This window comes from Canis lupus, chromosome 4 (assembly GCF_003254725.2).
Source record: "Canis lupus dingo isolate Sandy chromosome 4, ASM325472v2, whole genome shotgun sequence".
NCBI lineage: Eukaryota > Metazoa > Chordata > Mammalia > Carnivora > Canidae > Canis > Canis lupus.
Genome location: NC_064246.1, coordinates 13,832,104 through 13,846,591, shown reverse-complemented (window position 1 = coordinate 13,846,591; position 14,488 = coordinate 13,832,104). Strand labels below are relative to the sequence as shown.

Here is a 14,488-nt window from a genome sequence, read left to right as displayed (position 1 = left end):
GAGAGTGTCAAACAAATTGTAAAGGCAATAGGTATATAGGAATTCAAAGACGAGAGAATTTCCTTAAGTGAGGTCAGTAGTTCTCCAACTCTGGTCTGTAGTTTGACCTGGAATTTTTTCAAGGGGTCTTTGAGGTCAAAACTGTTTTAGTAATAATGACCAAGATGTCATTTGGCTTTTTTTTTTTTTCCTGTGTCCACATGTAGTGATGGTGCAAAAGCAATGATCAGCTGGCACCTAGCATGCATCAAGGCATGGGCATCAAACTGTACAGTGGTCATAGTGGTTATATTCATCATGACCAGCCCTCATAGGAAAAAAAAGGAAAAGAAAATCCCAGTTTTACTTAAGAATGCTCTTGATTAAGCGGTAGAAATTACTAATTTTATTAAAGCCCAACTCTGGATTTTGTTAAATCTTTTTAATATTCTATGTGGTTAAATGGGGATTATGTATAAAACATTTCTGCTGCATCTCAAAGCATAATGATCGTCAGGAAGGAAACCACTTGTATGATTGAGTTATAAGCCACACTGACAAACTACTGTTATTCTGACCTGAGTATTTGAACATTTTCTTAAAAATAAACAAGTGAAAAAATAAAAAATAAAAAAAATAAAAAAAAAAAATAAACAAGTGAGCCTCCTACTTCCAGGAACACAAATGACAGCATTCATTCTCAATGATAAAATTTGAAGTCTCCAGGAAAAATGAGAACTTAAGAAAATGTTTATCTGTTACCGTGAGCTTCATAGTATTTCAATTCTGAAAGGTAAGATTGATGGCATATTAATAAATGTGACTTTTGACACCTCTGTGTCATCATTTGGATTGTTTACATAATTCAGTGAGTCAGATTTTCCACATGACCCAGGCACAATGTCACAAAATTACACATGGGTAAGAAAATCCAATGAAAGTGCAAGACTTAGGGTGCCTGGGTAGCTCAGTCTGTTAAGCATCTCCCTTCGGCTCAGGTCAAAATCCTGGGGTCTGGGAATGGAGCCCTACTTTGGGCTCCCTGCTCAGTGGGGAGTCTGCTTCTCCCTCTGCTTCTCCTCCTTGCCCATGCTCTCTCAAACAAATAAATTTTTAAAAAATTTAAAACCTTAAGAAAAAAGAAAGTACAAGACAGCCCTATAGATATAACTCCAGTCTGTGCAAAAAGCTCATGGATATGGTTTCAGATTCCAGATTCCAACTATCCTTTAAGAAACTACCACCTTTCAGGTTTGAGCAGAGTATCAAAAAAGAATATACAAAATTATTTAGAAAGGCTGTTCAAATACTCTTTCTTTCCAAAATACATATCTGTGAGGGCCAGATTATCTTCATACACTTCAGCCAAGAACTATATTGCAGCAGATAAATGCAGTAGGTGATAGGAAGACTTTGCCATGTTCTCTGAAATCAGACATTAGAAGGATCTGCAAACAGTGCCACTCTTGCCCCTAATGGTTTTGCTTATTTATTTTTGACTTTGGCAAATACAGTTTTTTTTTCATCAAAAGAAGTCATTTATTTTAGCATCCATTTGATTTAATGGTATTTTTAATGGCATTAAAATTGAAATTTAATTTTCTTTCTTTTTAAGTGTTCTAATTCTGTAAATATTTGTGGATATAATCCACATAAACAAAAGATCTTTGAGGTTTTTTAATAGTTTCTCAGAATATGAAGTGGTTCTGAGACCAGAAAGTTTGAGAAGTACCAGGCAAGGCTTATCAGAAACACTAGAGTTGCTAGTTTTTTTACTGCCAATGAATTATGAGTATATTATAATACAGCAAACACATGGGTTCTTCCTCTTAGAATAAGCTTCTGTTATTTGGCTGAACATAGATAAGCTTTTGAGTATGATATCTGGACTAGAACCTATGCCTTTAGAATCTTACAAAAACTGAAACAACTCACCACCCCCAGCAAATACCTAAAAGTATAAATATCGCTGGTCTTTATTTCAATGCCCCTGAATAGAATAGAGCATTAAATATTTGCCCTTATATTTAAAATGTGATTTTTCAAAGTAAAATTTAGAGATCAAGTCTCTCACATTCCTAAACTATTTGGGCAGAGCTTCCTTTTGTTCTAGTTTTTTATTGCTCTGGGGGATGTCAAAACACACTTAACAAGTTTTTGGAGTTAGAAGGTCTATTTCATGGCACTTTGATTTCTCTTCTAATGCTGCTGAAGTTTGGGTCACTGGAGAGTTGGCTGATAGATTCCACCCAAGGCTACCACCTCAGGATAAGGGGATGAAACCCCTTCTATGAATAGCCATATTCTTTCTACCTGACAATAAAATGTTAAAAAAAAATAAAACTTCCCCACCAGAAGCTTTCTACCACCGATTATATTCCAAGTGTTTTTGTAGATGACACATTTAAATCTCATAGCAATCTTATGAAGGACCAATGAAATTGAAGATCATAGGGGTCCAATTACTTTTTCAAGGTCAAGTAGCTATTGAGTGGTGGGGAGACCAGGCCACCTGACCCAGGAGATGTGTCTTTAACCAAGACATTTTGTTGAAAGAATGCTTAAAGTGGAGATTATTTTTAAAATAACATTTCAAATTAAGAGTTGCTTAGTTTTTGTGGGAATGATTTGAATTAGGATTTGCTTGTGCTTTGGACACATATTCTATGCTTATAAGACTTCCAAGAAGAGATTCAGGAGAGGCTGAGGCCACAGGAAATAGAAGCTGAAATGATTTGGAGTTGGCAGAAATCTGTCATGCTCCTCAAACTCTGCCAACAAAATTACCACCAAAGGCAGAAATATGCAAACCTGGTTCTCTGTTACTAGTGACAAATGGCTTTATCTTTCGTGCTTTATCTTGTAAATGTTCTTGAATTCTGCATAATGTAATTCTTTGTTTTAGTATAATAATCATTTTTAAAAATGACTTATCGCTGAATAAAAGTGATTCTCCAAGAAAATCCAGTACTACAGTTCTTCATGTCTTGAGGAGGCTCCTATTACACCACCCCAATCTTAGAGAAGCCTGGTCCCGTAGACTATGTTTGGAAGACCAGGGAGGATTATCTCTTTAGTACATCCTCTTCGTGCACTATTGCTCAGGGACTCTGTACTAGTACTAACTTGGCTGCAGGGCTCTAAATAAATTGATAGCAAGAGGGAACGCCAGCGGGGCCTGGGGGCAACTCTGCAGGCTAGCTAGGGTTGGCAAACTCAATGAATGTTTCCCCTTTCACTGCTCCTTTTAACTTAACACCCATGGTTATAGAGTTGAACAAGAAGGAGAGAAATTGGCCAGGTATGACTGCTGTAGGGGGGCCTTGGGCTCACTGGAGGGAGCATCACATAGACTATTGGATGTGGGCTCCACTACGTATCTTCATCCCAGTAAGAATGGGCACCAGGTCTGCCTATTATTCTGATTTTTTTAAATTAGAGAAATAAGAGACTTATGACATAAAAATATGTTATTACATTTTAATATATATTTATATATATTTATATTTTATACATATAAAGATATATATTTTTTAATTTTGGTAAATAATTCAATTCTATAAAATATGTGGCCAATCAATAGTTTTGGACCTCTGGCCTATGCTGTATGTTCTCCCAGAGAATGAGGCAACATTTATGTTGCATATGGTTATGTCTTTGGTTGATATCTAGATAGGTATTCTCAGGCTGTATGGGTCAGGAAAGCTGTGAGAAGAGAAACTTATATCCTCCGACCATATTACAGTTTTTATTTCTGCCTACTTACAAGTACCAAGAGGGAGAATTAAGATGACTCTACTTAAATAGGATATCATTTTTATGGTGTTACCATCTGGGGAGTATACATTTCTTTTTGTTCTTTCTGGTAAAAAGGGGACAACTGTTTCCCATCTTCTGAAAATTCTTTTTGTATTTTGAAATAGTTATGAAGGCTATCCATGCTCATATTTTTGTTCTCAGACAAAATAGCCCCAAATCCTCAAATATTTCCTCAAGGATATTCCTTTTTACATTTTAATTATCTTCATTATAGACCTCTGAACTCTCTCCAAGTTTCCCATATCTTTGGACACACTGGCACAACTTGTTCTTATAAAAGCCCAGCCAATGCTAAATACAGATGGAGGATTTTTCAGTTACGACAGTTAAATCTTTGTGTTATTTTCGAACAGCATTGTATTTCTGACTGACACCTTCACTTGTAATCAATCTGCTACAAGCCTCATATAACTTCCACTATTTTTGTGCACAGCTAGGCCTTTCACAATCTTATGCCATAATTTGTGACCTGCACCTCCTTATAGTTCATCCTATATAATATCTTTTATGTTTAATTTTTATCTCTATATCTGGAATGCCAGAACTTTCATGCCAATATCTAAATAGTGTCCAATACACAATAGGTATTTAAGGTATGTTTACTGAGTGAAATAACACAAATATGATTGAGGCAATATGTCCCACCAAAAGAAAAAAAATTGAATCTGGTAGAAGCTTCTGGTATATTTTTTTCCAAAGTTGACTATAGGTTTAAATTCTACTTAGAGGAAGATTTGTGTCTAAGTCGTGGCTTTCACTTCTTAGCTATTTGATTTGGACAAGGTAGTCAAATTCTCTAAGCCTTTGTTTCTAATCTATAAAATATACATAATAATATCTCTTTAGATTTATTGTAGCATTTATATGAGATATTGCATATAAAATGCTTGGACACAGTCTTGGTATATAATGAACCTCTCTCTCTGGCCAAAAAAAAAGCTAGATTAAGAAGAAAATATAATGACCAAAACATGGAGCTCAATATCTGAGTATGTTAAAGAAAGGAGATATTTTCTCATCTCATGTTTACCTTCTGAAAATCCTTGTGCAGAAAATTATTTCTGGACTCTTTAAGAATTTGTGGTCATGGTATTCCCTCTCGATGCTTCACTTTCTCATCTTCTGCTCAAATTAAATGCATGGCATAAATGTTTGTCCCAGAAAAATGCTCACTATACAATATTAGCATTTCAAAATCATCAGTATCATCAGTTTCATCCTTTTCCTGTATCTTCATGAGATCAAAATCTAAATGGAAAATATAGCCGAATATTGCAAAAAAGAAATGTACAACTGCTACTAAAATGCTTTAAGGAAGAATATTTGCAAAGGCAAAGAGGGATGGTCCCTTTGCAAGGAAAGAAGCAAGCCTTACCCAGTGTGCTCCAGAGGAGGTGTGAGGCAAGTGTTTCTTGATTGATGATGGTGGTGGTGATGGAGGCATGCTTGCGTTCCCATGTCACAGAAAAAAAGGGTTTGGCCACTACAGAAACAACAGAATATTAAGTATTCCAGTGAGTATCAGGCTGTGGCAAAGCTTTAGGAATGACAGGAAAAGTAAAAGGAAATGACAGTTAGGAAGTGATTCACAGCAACATGAAAATAACAAACTGGCAGACTTCACGGATGCTAAAATTCACAATTCTAAAATGGTCACCAATTTAACTCCTGAAGTATGTGTCTCAGCAGAAATTGCTGTGTAAAGTGAAGATTTACAGTTTCTTTAGCAGGAGGTGAGTTGCTCAGGAACAAAACTTTTATAAGGCTTATTAATTGTCATCGAATGGTAGTATTTAGGGATGACGTCTGTTAGCACAAGTTACTATAAGGTGATAACTCACATAAAGTTTATATTAAGCTTAGGATTCATTAGAATAATTTTTGAAAGCCAGATGACCCTGCAGCAATTTTCATTTTCAGCCACTATAGTAGATCATTTTCTACTTAGAACTACCTCAAAATGATAATGTGTCCCAAGGACACACTGAATTTCGTTTTTATACCTTTCCAGCTTTACCTTCTCTGGGAAAAGGTCATTGACAATGACACAAATAAAATCAGAATATCCTATAGTCATCACTATTCTATTAGGCTTATGGACTAGAATAAATCAGTTACATAATTAAAAATTATTAGATTAAAATTTTCATATTGAGAAATATAGCACACTTGAATTTATAATATACTAGCCCAAATATTTGTTGTGTGTATTGACTTAGGATGACTAAATATGAAAGTTCATATTTAGAAATGATGAAACTAGAAAAATGTGGTGAAACAGGTCTAGAAATAAAATGACAGAATTTTGTACTAGTTCCAAAATTTCTTATGCAAAAACCCTGAGCCTCATTTTTCCCTTTAATTAAATGGGAATGATTTCATGATGACATCGCAGTGTTGTTTATTAAGACAAAGAAGATAAAGAAGGTCACAAAAATCCACAGGGCTGAATGGACACATGTAAAGTTCTACTACTATTACCATGGCTCCTACCCTACTTCTGCTACAATTACTGATATTACAACTGCTACTACCTCACTAACAGCATTACTCTTCTCGTTGTGCTTGCTTCAAGCAGCTATTTCTCATCCTGGATTTGAATATGATCAATATACAGATAAATTGCATATATACGTTCTTTGAACATTCAACTCTTATATAATTAAAAATAATGAAAAAAAGCGTAAAACATAGTAATATACTTTATATATGCATTTTAATAAAATCCATGAGTATCAATCATTTAAATTGTCAAAAAATAACCATATGAAGTATTTGAATGTACAGGAGAATGACTGTCTTCCGTTATCCTCTCAATCTCATTCACCAGAGATGACTCAGTCTGCACTGTCTCAGCCTACTGCTCTCAGGGCTAGCTGTTTCAGGAATAGAATAAATACATTTTGAATGTAAACTGTTCAATACTATACAAATTTCTAAATAAGTAAGTTATCAGGTAAAGACTTTCAAATACATTGCCTTCCAGTGGGGAAGACAAAACTAACTTCAATCAATGCCATTAACAGATTTGGAGTGTGTGTTAAGCACAGGGCAGAGTACTGGATACACTTAAAAATATCAATTCTCAGTTCTCCTTTCTGTTAAGCTTCATTTAGGCCCTTGTTCTCTTCTATCTACATTGACCATTATAACATCCCTGTTTTGTTTTTTAGCATCCCTCCTCTCATTTTTAATAGATTTTCAGATTATCTCACAGTTTAACCTTTATAATGTATTTCTCTTAGAATGTGTTTGTTCATGTATAAAATCACTTTGATTACAGTAATCAAATGTATCTGAATCCTGTTGTAGGTTTCCTGCAAACAGCAAATGTCATCCACCTTAGATGGAGTGGCTGGAGATCAGAGGGTAACTGGGCCTACCAAGGATTGCCCAAGACTGACATCGAGTAGCTGCATTGTGGTAAAATCTTGTTGCTGCTCTTGGGAGGACTAAGGCTATGTTTCGTCTGCATAGGCAGGGGTCATAAAAGGGTAATGCATCAAGCAGACATAAAAATATGTTTTCATCTAAAATTATAGCTTATGTATTCCTCCATGTAAAATTTAAATGACTATATGATACTCACAGATGTGCCATTCCACCGTTGTTGTGCATTATATTGTTTCTAATGTCGTATCATGAATAATGGCTGCAGAGAACACATTAAGATCTCTTTATGTTTGTGTTATTTCATTAGAATAGAGTCCTTGAGGTAAGAGTTCAAGTCAAAGGATGTGAAAATTGTAATAACACATATACAGAATGCCACCTTCCAGACTCACAACAATTTAACTTACAACATTGATGCTTGAGATGGTCCATCTCACAGCTTCCTCCACCTCTCCTCTGACTCTTTAATCCTAGATTTATTAGTATCCAAAATACATAAAAAACTCATGCAAATCAATAGCAAAAAATTCAAACAATGTGATTTAAAAATGGGCAGAGGATTTGAATAGACATTTTCCAAAGAATATATACAAACAGCAGGTAAATGAAATGATATTCCACATTACTAATCATCAAGGAAATTCAAATCAAAACCACAATGATATATTATGTCACTCCTGTTAGAATGGCTACTATAAAAAAGACAAGAAATTATAAGTGTTGGTTAGGATGTGATGGAAATGTAAATTGGTACAGCCACTATGGAAAATAATATGGAGGTTCTTCAAAAAATTAAAAAGAGAACTACCATGTGATCCAGTAATACAACTTCTAGAGCATATATCCAAAGGAAAATGAAAATAGGATATCAAAAAGATATCTGCACTCCCATGTTCACTATAGAATTTTAAAAATAGCCAAGATATGGAAACAGCACAAGCACTCATAAGTGGATGGATGGATAAAGAAGTTGTGATATATCTATACAATGGAATGCTATTCAGACATGAGAAAAAACAATCTGCCATTTGCCACAACATGAATGGAGCTTATGGGGCTTGTACTAAGTGAGATAAGTCATATAGAGAAAGACAGACACTATATGACATTACTCCTATGTAGATTCTAAAAAAGTCTAACCAGAATGGTGATTACTAAGGGCTGGGGGTTTGGGGAAAAGGGGAGATGTTGGACAGAAAGTACAAACTCCAGTTATAAGATGAGTAAGTTCTGAGGATCTAATGTAAAACATGGTGACTAAAGTTAATAATATTGTAGTATATACTTTAAAGTCACTAAAAAAGTAGGTCTTAAATGTTCTTATCACAAAAAAAGAAAATTGGAATGGTAATAGGGGCACCTGAGTGGCTTAGTTGGTCAAGCATCTGACTCTTGATCTCAACTCAGGTCTTGATCTCAGGGTCCTGAGTTCAAGCCCCATGAATATATATATTTTTTAAATGGTAATTATGTAATGTGATGCAGGTGTTTGCTAACTCTGTGGTGGTAATAATTTTGCAATATGTGTATCAAGTAAACCTTAAGCTTAACTTAATAACTTAAACTCACACAATATTATGTCAATTTTATCTCAATAAAGCTAGAAAAAATATTTCTATTCTTTCATGAATTACTGATTAGTATGGAAAATATACAAACTTTAATAACTTGTCTGACCTTTCTATATGGAATTTATCTCAACCCACTGTCAGACTTGTAGTAATATTGCTTTCAGCTTTATTCTTTGCCTTTTAATATGAATTACGTTATCTTTCATTTTTAGAATAAAAATTATTTCATGAAATCAAATTAATGATTTTCTTATTATTTGCTTTATTTCCATTAAACAAGGCAATTAATCACAGGTAATAATGCAAGGTCATTTAATTAACTTGAAACTACTCCTACAACCATCATGGCCACCATCACTACCATTTTAGTTTAGAATACACAGATTAGAAAGTGAAAATCTGCTTCACTTTTTCCCCCTCATCCAAACCCAAAGCAGAGATAACAGCTAGTACTTTCATGCACATCTTCCAAAGCTCTCCTTTTACATGAATTTACACTCTCCATCTGACCCAGCCTTCTCATCCTTTCCGTCATCGAGCTCAGTAGGTACACTTTCAAGTTACATTTTGAATTCTCTACTCCTTTTTGTTTCCCAGTCACTTTTCTGGTCCAAATCATCATCAGTTCTTGCAATAGCCTAATTAGTAGTCTAGCAACTTCCACTCTGTCTTCCCTACAGCCCATTGTCTTCACAGTGGTCCACAATGATCATTTCAACTTGTATTTTCTTTTTAAACCATTGAGTGGCCTCCCATTACAATTAAGTTTAAATATGCATCTTAAACCAGTTTATAATGCCAGGCAGGATTGGCTACTGTTTCTGCTGCTTCCTGCCTTGACTTTTCGGCTTACCAACACTACTTTTATTTTTCAGACCCTGGAAGCTCTTTCCTAACTCAGAATACATACTGTGCCCTTTTCTTGAGATTTTCTTCTGTCTCCTCTTTCCTTGCCTGGCTAACTCCTCCTCATCCTCCATGTTAAATACCACTTCTGCCTTGTCTTTCCTCACTTTCCTCAATCTAAATGGTATATCTCTTTTCCCACTTTTAACTTTCCACTCAAATATTGATATAAGTGGTTTATAACCACTTGTGTGATTATTTACTTAATATTTGTCTCCCCCAGTAGACCATAAGCTCCATGACAGAACATGGTCTTACTTATTGAAAAGGGAATATTATCCAGGATACAACACCAGGGAGACTTCTAAAGCATTGAAATGAAAACATTTCAGTTTTGATTTGGTTGGTGGTTATGTAATTGTACATATTTACTTTTCCATGAGTACAAGTGAGTAAATTCGTACAAACTCTTAAGCTTTGTAAAGTTTATCACATATACATATGCTATCCCTAATATTTATCTTTTTCTCCAATTTAAAAGTTTAATAAATTAAATCAAAGATAAAGATTTTGAAAGTTTTCATAGTAAATATCAGGTTGCCCTTGAAAGCTGTAGCAATTTACATTTCCACTCACAGTATATAAGGGTACTCTTTTACCTGTATGTTCTCATCAATATGCTCTTTCCATCAATATGACAAGTCAAAGATAATATCCCATTGATGTTTAAATTTGTTTCCTTGATTATTAATGAAATCAAACTAACATCTTTAATCTGTCTGGATTTATTGAAATACAGAACGTAAGAATTAAACTTATGGGGTGCCTCGATGGCTCAGTCAGTTAAACATCTATCTTACACCCAGATGATGACCCAGGTGGAGTCCCACGTGGAGCTCCTTGCTCAGCCCTGAGCCTTCTTCTCCCTTTCCTTCCCACTAGTCCTCTCTCTCACTATCTCCTTTGCTATCTCTGTTTCTCTCTCAAATAAATAAATAACATCTTTAAAAAAAAGAATTAAACTTATTTTGCCTATCCAGTTGTTCTAGTACCATTTAGTGAATAATCTTTCCTTTCCTCTTTAAATGTTATGCCATTAATCTTTATCATATTTTTGTGATGTCAATGACCTTGATAATATAATAAATTTTTATATAGAGTAGAATCTGTTTCTGAGATATCTCTTCTCATCTATTCATTTGTCTCCATATTGTTGCACCAGTGCCATGCTGATTAAATTAACATAACTTTAAAAAAGTCATCCTCATTAATCTTCTTTTTCAAATGTAGAAAGAATCCTGATACTTCAAATCATATCTAAAATGGTTTTATCAGATAAAAAATGCCAAGATTTTGATCTACAGTTCATCTTGGGTGGGGTTCCTCGGGGAAACAGGCATTGAGACTGAGATTTTTGCATGCCGGTAGTTTATGCAGAAGTGCTTGTGGTAGTAATGCCTGTGAGACACTGGATAAGAGATGTAAAGGACAGGGTGAACTGCCAGGAAATAGCAGCACAGGCTTCCACTGATCCCCGGGGGGGACCTAAGGACTGAGATGATTCTTCCAATTGACCAGAATTGAAACAAAAGGGCTATATCAACCAGCCAATTGTTACAGGCTGCCTCCAAGGAAGAAGTGTAATGGGCAAGGCCAAGGGTAGTTCCTGGAAAAAAGCGCAGCTGAGTTACCAGTAGCCAATGCTCTGTCTCTGGAAATGAGAGTCTTGATCCCCAGTGGGGTTACAGGCAGTGAAGCACAGCATCCACTACGCAATTTTCACAATACTGCTTCCTTTCCCAGGAAAGTGATTAGCTTTTCCTTTTATTCAGTCATTTTATATCTTAAAATAACCCTCTCAGGCTCAAAATACAAAAGCAGAAAGCTGGAAAAATGGAGTAACTTTTCTGTGTAATAACTAGTAGTCAAAAAAATAAAAGTAGCTTGGAATAATGAGCCAAATCAACAAGGGAATTTAACAGGACTCAATGGCCATCTTTTACCCAATGTTAGCTAAAAGCATAATGTGGTTCTCAACAAAAGAAAAGTTAACCAATTCCTTTTCTTCACATTAATTTTTCCATACCAACTCCAAACTCTTCATCCTCCTTGAGCTAAAGTAAACTTCAAGAGCCCTCTCTCATTCTTCTCGCTCACACTCTGCGTCTTCTGACACAGCTGACCACCAACATCTGGCATTTGTCCATCCAATGGTCTGCTGAACACGTCTTTCACATACATGTATCTTTCACCCCCAAGCTCCATCCTCCCTTAGTCTCTTGGGTCCATCTGTGACTCTTCTCTCACAGTCATCTTTCAGGTTGTGGTCAGAACCTACCACATCTATCTGTTAGATATGTCGGAACCTGCCTCTTGTTTTTATTCTCAGTGCTATAGACAAAGTTCACATCAACATCATTTGTAACATGGACTAGTGTTGTAAACTTCTGGTTTCTATGTCTAATTATTTCTTATTTATAATCAATTATGTCACTAACAAAACAGCAGTAGCCACCTGAGCTCAAAAACTTTGAAGACTACCTATTCCTCATAGAGTAAAATTTAAGTGTGTTTAATATGGAATTCAAAGCTCTGTGTGTTTTCTGTCTCACTGGGAATTTTGTTCTGTGGTTTTATTGCATCTCTTGTGTTCTCCTTCTGGTTTTTTCCCCATGTTTCAGCACTACCTATAAATGTAACTCTCTCAGCACCCCCTAAAGACACTGTTTTCATCTTCAAGACTCAACTCAAATGCTACCTCAGTGAAGTATTCTTGGATTTCCATAGCAGAAATTCATCGTGCCTCCTTTCATTTCCCATGGTACTTTGTTTATACTATGCTTGCAAAATGTATCCTGCTTTTATATATTTATATGTTAGTGTGTTTCCCTGACTGGCTTGAGTTTTGGAAGGCAGAAGCTGCTTATTTCATTCATTTTTGTATTCTTCACGATGGATTAATATTCACTTCTTGGTTTTGGAGTAGGGTCGGGGAGGGTGCCTTTCTTGAGCATACCACACTTTAATATCCGAACAAAATAGGCCTCTGCTGGCAAAGAGAAAGGGCAATTCTAGTTGAGATGTGTAGCTAAGCAAGAGTCTGTCACAGGTATAGGTACCACATTTTGAAGATATAAGCAGGGCCTAAAAACTGTATCCTATTTTGAATAAATAACAGAACCAGGCACAATCCAGAGCTCTGATGTCTTTAGACAACTGGATGAACCAATTCTTAAATTTCCTAATATATAGAATACAAACTTGAAGGATATCATAATAATTATCATTTAATATTTGAAGAAATACCATTAGGTAGTAGATTAAATCTAATTCTGATGCACCAGGGGATATAGCTAGGCCCAGTGTAGGAATTAGACTTTTCCCCACATATATTAGACAGACATTTCCCTTTAACAATTCATAAATAATGTGATAAAGTAAGTAATATCTTCCCCAAAGAAAATTCAAGTGACAGCTGAATGATACTAACAATTTACATTCCTATAGCACTTTATGTATAAAAAAGGATAAATGTATACTTTTATATATTTATAATTATAATTTCAAAGTATAATTACATTTGACTACTCTTAAAACCCTATAAGGTGGGGGTTGCCTGGGTGGTTCAGTTGGTTTAGCGTCCGACTAGATTTCAGCTCAGGTCATGATCTCAGGGTCATGAGATTGATCTCTGGGTCAAGCTCCATGCTGGGGGTAGATATTGTTTCAGATTCTTTCTCTCCTTCTCCTTCTGCCTCTCAACTCTCTGTCTCCCTCTCTAAAACAAAACAAAACAAAACCTATAAGATAATAATGCCACCATGATGCTTGTTTGTTTCTTAATGTTCACTTTGATCTGCTATTTCCTACTAACCTGTGTTTTATTTTGGAGTAACAATAACAAAAATATAGTAAACAATAATATCTAATAGTTATTAAGAGTTTACTATTCCAACACAGAATATTAAACATTTTATACATTTTACACAACAACCTTGAAGACAGAGTACTATTGTTATTCTCATTTTACATATTTGATCTGAGGCACAGGGAGGTTAAGTAAATTATCCAAAGTCATACAGCTATAAAGCAGCGAAGCCAAGATTACTTGCCCGCCAATCTAGCTAAAGAACCCTCACGCTTAATCACTATGCTTTTATTATAATTATTATCATTAATTGTGCTCACCAAGTTGAAATTTTTAGTGGGCTGGCAGGGAGGCATAAATGAAAACTTATCTCTTAGAATGCATTACTGCATTTCTTTCTTCCCTTCAAACAAATTCCTGATGTTTTAACTTGCATTTAGTGTTGGCCATCTCTAAATATTTCCTTTTTACCTGTTTCTACTCTTTGCTATCTATGTAAAGAATACATATAATATATATGTATATTGTATTATATTAATTATATCATATTAATCATTTGTATATAATAAATTGTTAAAATAGGTATTCCGAGTAAACTCTCTGTTCAGACCTCTAAAATTTTCAAGGTTAGAGACTGTGCCTTGAGAATTTTCTGAAGAGCTGACTTGAACTTTCTTTGAGGGAAGTCCAAACTAAGAAGTAAACATGACTAAGACGAACACAACTAACCAAAACAATGATGTGAGGGATTCTCAGTAGTTGTAAGGACAATAAAAGACGTGAATAAAAGAGAAAAAAAAGTTTAAATCACAAGTCCTGAAGGAGAAAAGCAGTTGAAATAGTATAAATATTCTTGGATGGGGAGTAAAATATTAGGAATGTTTAGAGATAAAAGTTAATCCATAGGATGAGAAATTTCAGATTAATTTTTATAAATCAGAAGAACAAAGGAATTTCTACTAAGAGGTACAGATATACACAAGAAAGAAACTGAAATTATTATTGCAGAGGC

At 35.0% G+C, this 14,488-nt stretch overlaps 2 long non-coding RNA genes across 4 annotated transcripts in view; one reads left to right on the top strand and one right to left on the bottom strand.

The window, feature by feature from the left end:
- Positions 1-5,592, bottom strand: part of LOC112651901 (uncharacterized) — a 92,463-nt gene extending 86,871 nt beyond the window's left edge. The window contains exon 1 of the long non-coding RNA XR_003131149.3: positions 5,174-5,592. This is a non-coding gene — a long non-coding RNA (uncharacterized LOC112651901). The remainder of the gene's footprint in view (positions 1-5,173) is intronic.
- The window catches only part of LOC112651900 (uncharacterized), a 35,188-nt gene that overhangs the window by 14,052 nt on the left and 6,648 nt on the right, over positions 1-14,488 (top strand). For all 3 annotated transcript variants that reach the window (XR_003131147.3, XR_003131146.3, XR_003131148.3), the window contains exon 2: positions 7,111-7,221. This is a non-coding gene — a long non-coding RNA (uncharacterized LOC112651900). The remainder of the gene's footprint in view (positions 1-7,110; positions 7,222-14,488) is intronic.